Consider the following 14,164-nt stretch of genomic DNA (forward strand, 5'->3'; position numbering starts at 1 on the left):
GCATTCATACAAGGCATTCGAAAGCCCTGTTGTCACTTTATTTTTTATTTATTTATTTTGAGACGGAGTCTCACTCTGTCGCCCAGGCTGGAGTGCAGTGGCGTAATCTTGGCTCACTGCAAGCTCCGCCTCCAGGTTCACGCCATTCTCCTGCCTCAGCCTCCCGAGTAGCCGGGACTACAGGCGCTCGCCACCACGCCCGGCTAATTTTTTGTATTTTTTAGTAGAGACGGGGTTTTAACATGTTAGCCAGGATGGTCTTGATCTCCTGACCTCATGATCCACTGGTCTTGGCCTTCCAAAGTGCTGGGATTACAGGCGTGAGCCACGGTGCCCGGCCTATTGTCACTTTATTTTTAAAAACTTCTAAAGCTTCGTGTCCCATGGAGAAAATACATCACAAATGCTGAGTCAATGATCCCACAGAGACACCCCGGGGGACCCCGCTCAGTTCCGGAGCTCAGAAACTGTGGCCCCCGCCCGTGGCTCCCCACCCAGGCAGCAGCAGCCTCCCCTCAGGGGCTCAGTGCGTGTGGCCCCGTGACGGTCACAGCTCCACATGTGATGAGCTTTGGGGCCTCTACCCGCAGGGCTGCAGTGTCTGACGGAGGCGGTGCCCGTGTCTCATGCCCACCTGCCGGCAGAGCCGCCCTGCTCCCCGTGGCCAGCCTCGGCCTCTGGCTCTGCAGGGCTGAGCTGGGATGAAGGAAGGCATCCAGGGCCATTCTTGCCTGCCTGGTGCTGCTGCACGTGGCTCGGTGCCCTCCACGCGGATGTCTCTCTGGACTCTTCATCTGGGCCGTCTGTTGAGGGCAGTCTTGGGGTTCCACGTCCCTGAATCTGGGCAAATACTCTCCTCAGCGGGGTCAACCCCCTGCTGCCCTCCCTGGGCTCTCTCTTGGTGCTGCCTGGACCAGCAACGCCCCACTCTGCTGCCCAGGCAGCCATCTGGCCGGTCTGGGTTTGTAATCTCCCTGGGGGTCAGCAAAGGGTGGGGCCGCACATCAAGAGGCCCAGGCATCTGGGCATCTGGCTGCAGTGAGGCAGGCATAGGCGCACCCTCTGCAGAGAAGCCCTCAGCTTCAATCCTCTTATCCTTAACGTGGGCCACGGCCAGAGCGCCTAGAAGTCCATGGGAATCCCTGCAAGGTGGCTTTGTCTCATCTGCGGAGGCGGCTGATGCGATCGGCTCATGCTGGGGCCAAAAACATGGCAAGAAACATCCCACTGTCAACCTCCTGGGCAAGCGTGTGCACCTGCAGCTCAGGGCCAGCCCACCGCACTGCCTTAGTGACGCTGCAGCCAGGGGAGCCGTGGGCCACCAGGGGGCTGAGGAGCAATGCCACATGACCTTTCCTTTTGTAAAAAACAAAACCTGCAATTTGTATTCAAATAAAAAAGGGTAAAAATAAAAGTTAATAAGGAAGAGTGGACTCCCTGGATTGTGACATGATTTCCAAGTCACATTCTTTCCTTCAGAATTACACACAGGTGCACATGTGCACACACACCTCTACACACATACAGGCGTGTGACATGCCTTCATTTTCATCTCCATATGGCTGGCAGATGCCAACGTTGCCAGTCAGGGCAGAGTCCCCGGTGTCCGCACTTGCTCACGCATCCTCCTTGTTGCAGTGAGCACCGGGAGCTTCCCCTACCACTCACGCTGGCTCAGGGCTGTCCTGCGGGAGCTGCCTGCTTTCCCTCTGCCTCTGGTCTCCTCCCCTGGAGGAGAAATGGCTGGAGCTGCAGGCACCTCTCGCGTCCCCTCTGTGCTGTGGTGGTGCTGGGCACTCCGTCCACACCTGCCCAATTGAGGGGGTAGGTATTTCCTCAAGGGCTTCGGCCTTGAATGACCTGATGTTTCTTGTAAATCAGATTTACATTTCCATTCTTCCCCACAAACTTGTTCAACCATGTGCAAGGCCTTGTACAAGTTGTCAGATAAAGAGGGCCCTGGATAAGAGGGAGGCCTCTGAAGAACTGGGGCTATGTGGACATTTCGCAATGCCGTGTTCATATTCGTCCTAGCAGTATTCCTGTAATGACAAAAAACAATACAATTTTCTGATGGGCCTTGAAATGCATCCCAAGCCCACGAAGCTGCTGCCTGGATAAAATCTTCTGTCCTGTAGGTAAATTAAGAGAAGAAAAGAGAAACAATTCCATCTACATGTCTGTGTGTTCAACCATATGTTCACCATTTCCAGTGTCTTTTATTTCTTCCTGTGGATCCCAGTTGCCCTCCAGTGGGTCCAGGGCGAACTGAGCAGGAGGGCCCCAGTCCCAGGTCCTAAGAATGCCAGCCCCGTGCCTCCTGAGCCCCTGTGCGAGCACCCTCCGTGTCCCTCCCTGGGCACCTGCTCGTTTCATCCCAGCCGCAGGACTCTAGCCTGGGGGATTTCCCTTTAGTATTTCTTGTATTATATTCTTGTCTACTGGAAATATCTCCTCTCAGTTTTTGTCTATTTTGGAATTTCTTCATTTGCCTTCATTTCTGAAGGATAGTTTAGCTGGGTACTGGATTCTTATGTAACAGCTCTGAGACACTGAGGCACTGAACCTGTGGTTCCCCTGCCTCCAGTGCCCTTTGTTTCTGAAGGATAGTTTAGGTGGGTATTGAATGCTTACTTGACAGCTCTGAGAGATCTCGGCACTGAGTTCTGCTGTCTCCGGCATCTTTCATTTCTGAAGGGAAGTTGACCATCAGTCATGCTGCTGCTCCTCAGCTAGATAAGTGGGTTTCTCTTGCTATTTTCAAGATTTTTTTTCTCCATCTTCAGCCTTGAACAGTTTGACTACAGTGTGCCTAGGTGTGGTCTACTTGAATTTATCTTACTTGGTATTACAATATCTGCTGATAATGGAAGCTGATTATAACTTTTCATTGTGGCTATTTCTTTTTTTCCCATTTCAAAAATCTTTTTCTTTTAAAAGCAACAAAAAACGACCATTTCCATAGTCTAGAGACAATCATATACATTAAAATAAGTCATTCTTTGAAAGATAATATTAACATTCCCCACATAGTTGGCATTTTTCTCTAATGACTATACTGTTATACTGGCATTTTCTTTTCTTTTTTTTTTTTTTGAGATGGCGTCTCGCTCTGTCACCCAGCTTGGAGTGTCGCTGCACAATCTCAGCTCACTGCAACCCCCGCTTCCTGGATTCAAGTGATTTTCCTGTCTCAGGCTCCCGAGTAGCTGGGACTACAGGCATACGCCACCGTGCCTGGCTAATTTTTGTATTTTTAGTAGAGACGGGGTTTCACCATGTTGGTCAGGCTGGTCTTGAACTCCTGGCCTCAAATGATTCACCCACCTCAGCCTCCCAAAGTGCAGGGATTACAGGCATGGGGAGCCACTGCGTCTGGCTGGCATTTTCTTATAATGTGTTATTTTAAAGCTTTATTTTTGCCAACATTGTAAAGTTAACCAGCATGAGCTAATTAATGAGCTCAATTTAATCTTCCTTTCCCTCCACATTTTAACTGCCCATCCAGTTTTTCAGAGTTAATTCCTAGGCTGTAAGACCTCTCAGAATTTAGAAAATGTTTTTCTTGGCAGCATTAGAATTATTTGCCTATTTATTCTAACCATCTGCTTTCTCTAGTAATACTTCTATAGCACATTCATGCAGTTTATGCTTTGGGAATTTGAGGAAAAAGCTTCATAATTACAAAAAAACGTGATTTTGTGAGGCTATTTCAAAACCGTGACGAGTTGTCACTTACAGAGGCAGAGCTGTCACGGGCAGCAGCTAAAATTTCATTCAGGGGCACCTCTGCGAAATGTCAGGCAAACATGAGGTTAGAGATTTGGGGCTGCATCAGCCCCCACGAACCTGCCTTCTCGCCACCCTGACTTTGCACCCCAGGGCAGCCGGACACTCTGGGCAGAAGCCCCTCGGATGGCATGGGGTAGTGAGGCCTGAGGAAGCTGTGACGCCAGCCCATAGTCTCCAGAACCAGTTGACACGGTGGCTGGGGAGAGGGGGTTCCCCAGACTCAAACGATCTGGAGAAAAGCAGGGCAGACTCTTGCAGCGGCCCCTCCCATGAGGGCCAGCGAGGGAAGGAAGCCAGGGCTTCCTAGGGGAGGCCGTGGAGCTCAGCGCGGATGAGGGGAGGCCGTGGAGCTCAGTGTGGATGAGGAGAGGCCATGGAGCTCAATGTGGGTGTGCCTACGGGGCCAGCTGGTGTCTAGGGGGGGCTGTGCCAGAGATGGCCGTGCAGGACATGTGGGGCCAGTTTTGATAACTCCAGCACGGGCTGCAGGCTCAACACTTCTTATTTTATTCCTTTACTGAACTATTTGTTATATGGTCAGAGTGGTGGTTCTTTCTTTGTTCCTGTCTGCAGTCTGTGGGTTTGCTGAGTGTGTAATTCCCTCAACGTGAGCTCCCCCACAGTGAGTCCTCGAAAAGTGGGCGATCTCTGGCTGGGGCCCATCGTGGTTTTTTCACAATGGGGTCCATCCCTCTGCAAGTGTTTAGACACATAAATGATCCTCAGCTGCAAATGAAACGTACAGATTACAGGCGTTATGCCAGTCCACGGAAGAACAGTTTTGAAAGAAAACCTCAATCTGATAACATGAAATTACAAATAAATATGAGATTGACTCTCGGTTTCTATCTAGGCAATTTAAAATGGAGATAAGAAGCCTTCATTTGATTTTTGAAAAACCAAACCCCAATCCCCCAATTACAGTAATGAAATGTTCTTCCAAGTTCAACCTTTTTATTTCCAAGACAAATGGGCTGAAGGCTGAATGTTACCAAGGGTGAGGCGTCCTGCTGGGGTTTGAGGACGACAGCATGGAGAGTGATGGGCCTGGCGTTCTCCCGCTGGCCTTGTGGGGGTGACGGGCTGAGCCTCAGCTCTAGACCGGTCACGTGGGTCCCAGGAGCCCCACTGCCATCCTGGCCCGTCAGCATCCAATAGGCACTGTGTGCTTGGAGGCGAACTGTCCGGCGGGTCTGGTTTCGCAGCCACAAAGGGCGTGGCTCTCTCCCTTTCCCGGGGTGACACAGAGGCTGCTGCACTCTGCACTTTAGAGAAATGCCACCTAGAATGGGAGGCGCTGGCGAGCCGCCGTTGCCCAGCTCAGGACTGCGAGAGGGTGGGCTTCAGGCTTCCCGGGGGGTGTAATTCTGCCTTTCCTGCCGGGAGCCAAGGAGAGGTCCCAGGTCACACGGTGACAGAGGCCTTCTAGCAAAGTGCAAGGAGCGTGTTTAATTTTAAAAAATTCATGCCTCTGGGGGCACCTCCTGTCTCCTTCCTGCCCTCACCCCACACCCTGTACAGATAGGCGGGGCAGCCCCTCCAGCTCCCCCATGGCCCGGCTTACATTATTCATCCCCTGCTGCGTTTCACGGACAGATAGGCGGGGCAGCCCCTCCAGCTCCCCCATGGCCCGGCTTACATTATTCATCCCCTGCTGCGTTTCCCGGACAGATAGGCAGGGCCAGCCTCAGCTCCCCCATGGCCCGGCTTACATTATTCATCCCCTGCTGCGTTTCACGGGTGTTCGGTTACAGGAAGGATCACGTTTTGCTGCCAGCGCTACCGATCCAGGTAGGCCACATGCACACGCAGGTGCCTCAGCAACGACTCCCACCCGGCTGGGGCCAGGATGCGGAGGCTCTGAGCAAGCGGGAGGAACCGGAACCGAGCCTCACGGGTCATGTAATTGCCACCTGCTTAGAGCCCACGTCATTATCTGAGTTTTGTTGACGCACATCTGCTGTATTCCCAGCAGTCAGGCCCCCGCGGGGCCCCCGTGTCCTCTGCCCGGGGGCTGTGGTGGGCATGGATGGGAGAGGACCAGGCGTCCCCGTGGCCCTGGCCCAGCAGGTGCTGGTCGGAGTTTGGCAGTTTGGCGCGTTGGTCCTCCTGCGGCTTTTGTTCAGGGGGTGCCTCCCGCGAGAACTGGGAAGAAGGTCCCTGCCCTCAACGAGCTTCTTTTGAACTCAGTAGTGCCTTGGCCACCGCCACCCCCAATTCCTTCTGTCCTGCTTTCATGCAAAAAGGGCACAACTTTTGACTCTTAGAACTCCAGGGGACACCCATTCCTTTGGCAGGCCCCAGCAGCTCCTTCCCCGCACAGGGCTGCATGGTTGGGGAGGCCCCTCTCCCCAGGTGGAATCGGGGCTAATCGCCTGCCCTGGGTGGCCCGATAGGTGAGTCTGGAATCTTCCTGATCATTGTTCTGGAGGCTGCATGTACCTTCTTCCTCTACTTCCTCTCCCGTTCCAGTGGGGGCCGGTGGAATCTGGGGCTCCAGGGAGGGTCCATGAGGGAGCTTCAGGCAGGTCTTTCTGTTTTGGTTTCTCCAAAGTCTAAACCCTAAGGAGAAAGAAGCAGGGAAAGAGGAAGAAGGGGATTCACAGGCCTGGGCAGAAAACTAGGAAGGGCTTCCCTGGGGAGGACAGGACCGAGAGAGGGTGGCCGAGCCGGAGCAGGTGATCTCGGTGGCTCCCCAGCCAGGCCTCGCTGCAGACTTGGGGGTACAAGCACCGGGCCACACAGCACACCCACCCTCACTGTGGCCGGAATGTCAGAGGCATGCTGGCTGTGAAAGGGTGGCTGAGCCCCACAGTGGATACTCTGGCAAGTGTGGACCAATGGCCGATGCCTCAGCCCCACCCACTCCAGCCACCATGACACTGCGTAGCCTGGACCCGGGCCAGTCCCTGTATGAGCATGTGTGCTTGGTGGCGTGTGTGTGCAGTCCTTGTGTGTGTGAGTGTGTGCATACCTGTGTGGGAGCACCTGTGTGTGTGAGGGAGGCCCACGAGGTTGGCAGGCAGATGAGGGTGGGGGTGGGGTGGGAGGAGAGGTGCTGTGCCCTGGAGACCAGCCTTGGGAGGGTGGGAGGAGACGCACTGTGCCCTGGTGTCTGGGGCCTGGGCCTGCCCCTCCTGTCGCTTGGGGTGGGTTCTGGGACAGGGCGTCTTCCTGGTGCTCCTGCTGGGGAATCTACTGTGGGCTGCAGGAGGAAGAGGAGCTGCGAGGAGGTGTTGCCAGGGCCAAGATTAGGGTTAGGGTTAGGGTTAGGGTTAGGGTTAGGGTTTGCCCCAGAGCCTCCTGGAATTCTGCCCGCTCAGCGCCATCCTCCAAGGCCTGACAAATGCAGCCTCTGCCTGGAACCACCGTAGACCCCCCAGGGAGTGGCTCACCAGCTGCTCCTCCCCATCACCCCAAACTCACCCGCTGCTCACCCCCACCACCCCCCGCAGGCCTGGCTACTTAGAGAACCACCTCGGGAAATCAAACATCCACCCCCTCCAGAGACTGATGTGCGGGGTCTGGCCTGTGTCCTGGGTCTTTAGCAGCCCCTGGGGGACCCTCAGGTGAGGCCACAGTTGCCAACCCCCTGCCTGATGTGCTGATCGGTCAGTGAGTTCCTGGTCTGCAAACAGACCAGCCACATCCTGGGCTTCCCCGTGAATTCTCCAGCAGGGCGGCCGTGAGGTGGGCTGCTGTCACCGCTGTCCGCTTTGTCTCATCATCGTCTGTTCCATTTCTCTTGCTTCTTACTGTAACTGTGGATTCTTACAGGGCAGAACTGCACGAGTCATCTTTGCACCTTGTCTAGCATCCTGCATGTAAGGAAATCCAACACATGTGTGTTGGTTGAGTGAAAGATTAACTTGAAAGTGTACATTCAGGTAAATGCACGCTTTCCCACTTGGAAGATGTGGTTATGTTTTGAATCAGACTTAGCTGGTTTATATCTTGTTTCTCCCATTAGCCACCTATTTGACATTGAAAAAAGTTACTGAATTCTGTGTGCTTCTGTTTCATCATCTGTGAAATGGGTGCCACGTGGCAAGGCTGAGATGAGGCAGAATGTGAAAGTGGCAGCCACAGCGTGAGGCATACAGTAGGTGCTCCATCCACGCTCGTCCCGTCTCCCAGACCAGCCACAGGGTGAGGCATACAGTAGGCACTCCATCCACACCCGTCCCATCTCCCAGACCAGCCACAGGGTGAGGCATACAGTAGGTGCGCCATCCATGCTCGTCCCGTCTCCCAGACCAGCCACAGGGTGAGGCATACAGTAGGTGCTCCATGTGCTAGATCCCGTCCTCCCAGACCAGCCACAGGGTGAGGCACAGTAGGCACTCCATCCACACCCGTTCCATCTCCCAGACCAGCCACTGCGTGAGGCATACAGTAGGCGCTCCATCCATGCTCGTCCCGCCTCCCAGACCCCGATTTGCTCAAAGCCTTCTGAAGGGTGTGGGAAACTTAGGAGTCTCTGTTGTTTCTGGGGCAACACTGGGGCTGTGAAAGGAAAATAAAATCTGGGGACTCCAATTCACTGCCAAGGGAAACCCTTAAGCCCGAGGCCCTGTGAGGAGCGGCCTTTCCTTGTGTTCCTGAGCAGGGAGCTGCCCAGCAAAGGCTCAGTTCTCCACCGGCAGCTGCTCTACGTCCCCTGGCCTTGTGCAAAGTCCAACTTTCTGAGCCCAGGACGAATGCATCATTCACCATTGTCCTGCCTGTTCCTTCCTCCTGCAACACGTGGGTTCAGTCAGGCAACCAAACCTCCCTCTTTCTCCTCCAGCCTGCATTTCCCCTTTAAAGTATCGAAACCCTCAAAATCATCGTGGAGAAAGGCACAGAGCTGTCTCCCGGGCATACCCTTAACCTTGCAAATGAACTTCTCAATGGATTGAGGCCTGTGTGTCACGCTTTCTGGTTTACAGGACCCATGTTGGTGTGGAGGAAGTCAAGGTAGGAAACCTCGGGTTCTTTCAAAATTGTCCTCTAAGCAGGAAGGAATCTGGAACTGGGAAGGACAGCAGGCATGTTTTCTAGCAGTTCTAACGAATTATCTTCTTACTGTCAATAACAATTTATCTAGTCTCTAATTATCTTCAGTCCAGCGGAAGACAGATTTCCTCATCTCCTAACTGCCTCTTGGAAGAGCTAAAGTAAGTTAAATTTAAAAAATACCCGGATCCCAGGCGACTGCCCCTGCTGAGCTGATCTCGGCTTGCAGGAGAGGCGCTGTGGGCCACCAGCTTGCGCCCTGCGGCGGGAGGGGCTCCAGTGGCCGGATTCTAGCCAGTGTCCCTGCCCCGCAGTTAAGCACAGGGGCTTTGGGGGTCTGTCATGCGCCACAACAATCAACCTCCTGGAGCCTCAGTTTCTCGTCTTTGAAGGGGGATCATACTGAGATTGTTCAGGGATGGCTTCGGTTTCCGTTACTGAAGCTAAGGCCCGAGGTCCCGGCTCTCAGCAGGTTTTGCTCATGTAGCCCTCGAAGAATTTTCAGAAATGTGCCCATGTCAGGTTTGCATCTAAAATCCTTTTGGTTTGGTTGGAAAGGGCACATTTCTGGTGACGCAGCAGCACTCTCACGGGATCCGTGGGCGAGGTCCTTCCGCCCGGGGCTCATGGCAGCACAGGCTGTGTATGTGAGCCTGGCCGGTGCCTGGGTCTGCCCCGGCTCTGCCACTGCCTGCTGTGTGACCTGGGACTGCTCACGCCACTGCCCCGAGCCTTGGCTTCCTCATCTTACACGGCGGTGGCGAGAGCCCCTGACGCAAGGCTGTGGCGAGTTTGAACCGGGCGCTTGGAGCAAGGCTTGGCCGGGGTTCACCAAACAGACAAAGGCAACCTGGCTGGGGAGCCAGTCCTTACTTTCAAAGCAGTTGGCAGAACCGGTCTGGCTTCTGTCAGAACTGTTAGGACGTCGGGAGGTGCCCAGTGACAACCCCTCCCTCTGGGTCCTCCTGCCCTGGCCGCTGGGCGTGGATGAGGAGAAGGCTGGGCCCCGTGCGAACCTCCTGGGCACAGAATCTGCCGGGCACAGAATCTGTGATTCCCCCCCCAACCCCGGAGCCCGGCCTTGCCCCGTGCTGTGTGACTGCTTCTGTGTTCGGGGCCCGAGGGTCACGCAGGGAGAGCTGCACCTCAGGGAGGCTGGGCTGGGGACAGGGTTGGCCCCTCTTGGTGGCAGTTGGGTGGGAAGGGGACACAGTGGAGCCAGGGCCCTGGACTCAGCCAGATCTACTTTGTGAGAGACTGCATCTGGCAATCAGGGATCTGGAAGTGACTCCCTTAAGCAACTGCACCACCGCAGCCACCTGGAAAATCTTCGCACGCCCCCAGTGTGGAGTGTCCGAGACGCCGCGGCCCTCAAGGTACTGTTGTGCGTCAAATCCTAACACACACACGCTTATCCCCTTACAGCTCTGGGGGCCCAAGTGCAAAACGGGGCTCATGTGGGGAAGCCCAGTGCTCTGTAACTCCCGTGTCTCAGCTCCCTTGTGCGGCCCCTGGAGGCAGACGTGGGAGGAATGCCGCAGCCTCGGAGAACCAGGTCTGGCCTTCCTGGTGCCGGTCCCAGGGTCCTGAGGCCTGGTTTCCACAGTCACACTGCAGAGACGGCTCCTTGCGGAGGCGCCTTCTGTGTGCAGGGACAAGGTTTCTCCTCTGCCCCAGGCTTCAGTGGGGAGTGTCCAGGGGGCCAGAGCCCCCAGATGTTACTGCTGTGCTGGTCACCCCTCTGGTCTCTCCCTTGGTGTGGTCAGACCCCCTGGTGCATCTCTGGTCTCTCCTTTGGCGTGGACAGACCCCCGGTGCATCTGGACATCTCGGCGGGCAACTGCTATTTACAGACATGGAAGGTTTTACATGACCTGCCTTTTCTGTGTTTTCTCATTGTTTTTCAGCTCCAAGAATTGCTCTCCGGACGTGCTGGCTCTGTGGCTGAGGAAGCAGTTTCGTGAAGGTCTTTTCTGTGCTGATGTTTAGCTTTACCGAGATTTTGTTGCTTATCACACAATTCACCATTGAAGTGTCCTGGGCTGATCTGATGCCGACGTCTCTAAAGGAAATTCTCAGATCTCCGGGGAAAAGCACAAATAATTTACAGAATTAGAAAGCAAAGGATTTGTAAGACATCGCCAGGAATTCTGTTACCAGTTAGGACTGGTCACCTCCAAACTTAGATACAATGAACTTATTTACTTCTTCCTAGGAAATTTATTTGGGGGATTTTTTACGTGGTCTGAAGAGGGCAGTTCTTGGCCACGATGATGATGTCAGTGGCAGACGTTGCCTTCTGGCAACTCCAGATCCTGGCTGACTTTGCCTAGCTCTGCCTGGCCTGGTGTTGCAGGAAATATGCTAATTCCAGGCATGGAAGCTGCGAGTGCATCTGGTTTGGGGACACTTTGTCTTTCTAAGAGGCTCTCAGTGCTGTTGACGGTGCACATTTGACCTTTCAGACTTGGAGAAATCAGATTGCAGAAATTTTGCAGAGCACCTGAGCAGAATCAATCTGGCGTGAGACACACACACACAATCAGGCGCATCCACCCCCCCCACAGGCACTCACACAGTCATGTGCACCTACCCACACACGTGTAGTCAAGCACACACAGTCATGCACACACACCCGCACATACACACGTGCACACACAGACACACACACACACAGTAGGGGCCCCGAACGGGCATCCTTAGCCTTTCTGCTCTGAGCTCTGCCTCATCAGAACCTGCTGCCATAACTGAGCCAAGTGAACTCCCGCAGCAGGAGCCTCCCCGGGTGTGGCAGGGGAGCGCCCGCCACCGAGACTCTGCTGCTGTGCTTGGGGGAGTTGTGCCTTTTCTCTGCTTTTCTTTCTTTCTATATTTCCAGGAAATCATGACATTAAAATGACTGTTTTTCTTATGACGAATATTCATTGTAGGATATTTAGTGAAAATTCACACAATAAAAACTGTGATTCGTTTGTGCTCTCTGAGTTTCTGGGTTTCCTTGAATTTTTCTGGCAGCTTCTATTCTCTCTGGGTGCCTCCGATGCACACATCTCGGCTCCCAGGACGATCTTCCTGCCTGGTGCGGCTGCCTCCTCCACGCCACCCCTCATTACCCGTGGTCTAGGGAGACTTCAGCAGTTCCCACTCCACGCTGCCCAAACAGCTGCTAAATATCTGCTGAAGTAAGAGGAAAAGGTTCGTTATCTTTGGTTATCGCTTTGTTCACCTTCCAGCCTCCCTGTAGTGAGGGTCCTGTCCTGACACAGTGATCCCTGTGGCAAATTCGATTTTCCCCAAACGACCACATCAGCTTTCCACTTCCCGCACACAGGGAGAGCCTCTTCCTTCTTCCTTTGAATTTCCTCACAGGGCTGCTGAGCTGACACAGCGTGAAGCTGAGGCTGGGTTGCGGAAGGTGCCACAGACTCCACCTGGGTTTCTCTCCTGTTTGACGTTCCTGGGAGCCCAGCCCCCATGTTGTGAGGAAGCCCACGTCACCTGGAGAAGTCACAGGCACAGCCACAGTCAGCCACAGCCACAGTCAGCCACGTGCCAGTCCTGGGAGCCACCCTAGCTAACCGTGAGTGGAGCAGAGGCAGGGTGTCCACTCCAAGCCTTGCCCAAATTTCAACTTCAACTAAATAAATGTGTTTTTTTAAGCCACTGAATTATGGGTTCATTTGTCCCACTGTCGTAGGAACCAGAACGACCTCCAAGGACCTGTCCCACTGTAAAGACTGGCAATCTTATCACTTCTGTCTCCTGGACTCCTCCCAAGTCTGAACACCTTCCCAACGCCCATAGGTCGCAGCGTATCTTGGGCAACCCCATCCACTGCCCCATCAAGCCGGCACCCGGCCTGTCTCTTGTTTCCTGGAGCTTGCTCAGAGATAACAGATTCATCCGATCCTCCAGGAAGGGCCGGAGTGGCCTGGCTCCCTGCCCTCCAGCTCTTAGCTCTGCGTCGCTCCTCGCGGGAGCCCTCCCTGTGACATCTCCCGCTGCCTCTCAGTGCTGAGCTTAACACGGTGGTGTCACCTGGGAGGGCTGAGTCTTCCTGTCTCTTCTCCACCAGCCTCTGAGCTCCATCAGGGCCCCAGGGCAGTGATCGCTCCTGTCCTTCCATATCCCAGTGCCAAGCCTAGCCCTGCTCTGGGCCTGGACAGTGCTCAGGACAGGACAGTGTGGGAGCCAGCCCCTGGCCCTGACCTTGGCCCTCAGAGCCAGTGCTGCTGCTTCCCTGCCTCACTGGATGTTGCAGGAATGGGTTAGAGATCTGAGGACTGCGGAGAGTTAGGGGTGAGGGGAGAATGAACCAGTCATGGGGGCCCCCGGTATCTCTGAGCGAGCAGAGGAGGAAGGTGGCGCTGGCAGGAAGGACAGGTGCTGGCTGTGGGTTCCAGCCACTTCCGAGGTGCAGACCTGGGGAGAGGAGGCAGGTGGGGCCTGCTCAGGGAGCCCCCGAAGAAGTTCTGACTTGGCTGTGCTCCAATCTGCCCCTGCACATTCCCCACGCCTGGCAGGCGCTTTTTCTCCTCTTTAAAAAGGCACTCCCTGAGCCTGGTGGAATGAGACAAGCATGGAAATCCCTGGGCTGCTCTCAGGGATGGAAGAGGCTGGGCATCCCGGCGGCTCAGGGTGGGACTCGGCCTGCAGAGCCGAGCAGATGCCCTCTTTCCTCCTTTTCTTTTCCTTTTGTTCATTTAATTTTTAAAATGTAACAGACTGTGGCCGAGCATGGTGGCTTTCGCCTGTAATGCTAGCACTTTGGGAGGCCAAGACAGGCGGATCACTTGAGCCCAGGGGTTTGACACCAGCCTGGGCAACATGAGGAAACCCCATCTCTGCAAAAAGTATAAACCTTAGCTGGGTGTTGCGGCACACGCCTGTGGTCCCAGCTACTTGGGAGGCTGAGGTGGGAGGATCGCTTGAGCCTGGGAGGTGGAGTCCGCAGTGAGCTATGATCACGCCACTGCACTCCAGCCTGGGCCACAGAGCCAGAGCATGCCTCAAAAAACAAAAAAGTGACAGACTGCAACAAAGGCACACCTGGGCAGAGGCTGCAACAAAGGTGCACCCGAGTAGAGGCTGCACAGGAGCTCCTTGCACTATCCCTGCAACCTACCTTTAGGTTTGAAAATACACAAAAGTAAAAAGTTACAAAAAAGTAATCATCTACTTTAAACATCCAGAAAAGTATAGAGAATAATATAACAACCCTGTCCACACCGTCTAGCCTTAATGATATCTCAACACTTCCCCTTTTTTCCAAGTCTTTTGACTTTTTTAAAGAAAGAAGTTTTCACAAATAGAGTTTAAGCCCCGAGACATAGTTCTAAAGGTGTCCGTGTGTCTGCACACAAGACTCATGGTG

The 14,164-nt window shown here is 54.3% G+C and overlaps 1 long non-coding RNA gene across 1 annotated transcript; it reads left to right on the top strand.

Annotated features, from left to right (window-relative positions):
- Positions 1–8,370: 8,370 nt before the first annotated feature.
- LOC116270518 lies at positions 8,371–11,774 on the top strand. The gene is made up of 2 exons (XR_004178590.1): positions 8,371–10,166; positions 10,698–11,774. It is a non-coding gene; the product is annotated as an uncharacterized LOC116270518 (long non-coding RNA).
- Positions 11,775–14,164: the final 2,390 nt, after the last annotated feature.

Source organism: Papio anubis, chromosome 15 (genome assembly GCF_008728515.1).
Source record: "Papio anubis isolate 15944 chromosome 15, Panubis1.0, whole genome shotgun sequence".
Classification (NCBI taxonomy): domain Eukaryota; kingdom Metazoa; phylum Chordata; class Mammalia; order Primates; family Cercopithecidae; genus Papio; species Papio anubis.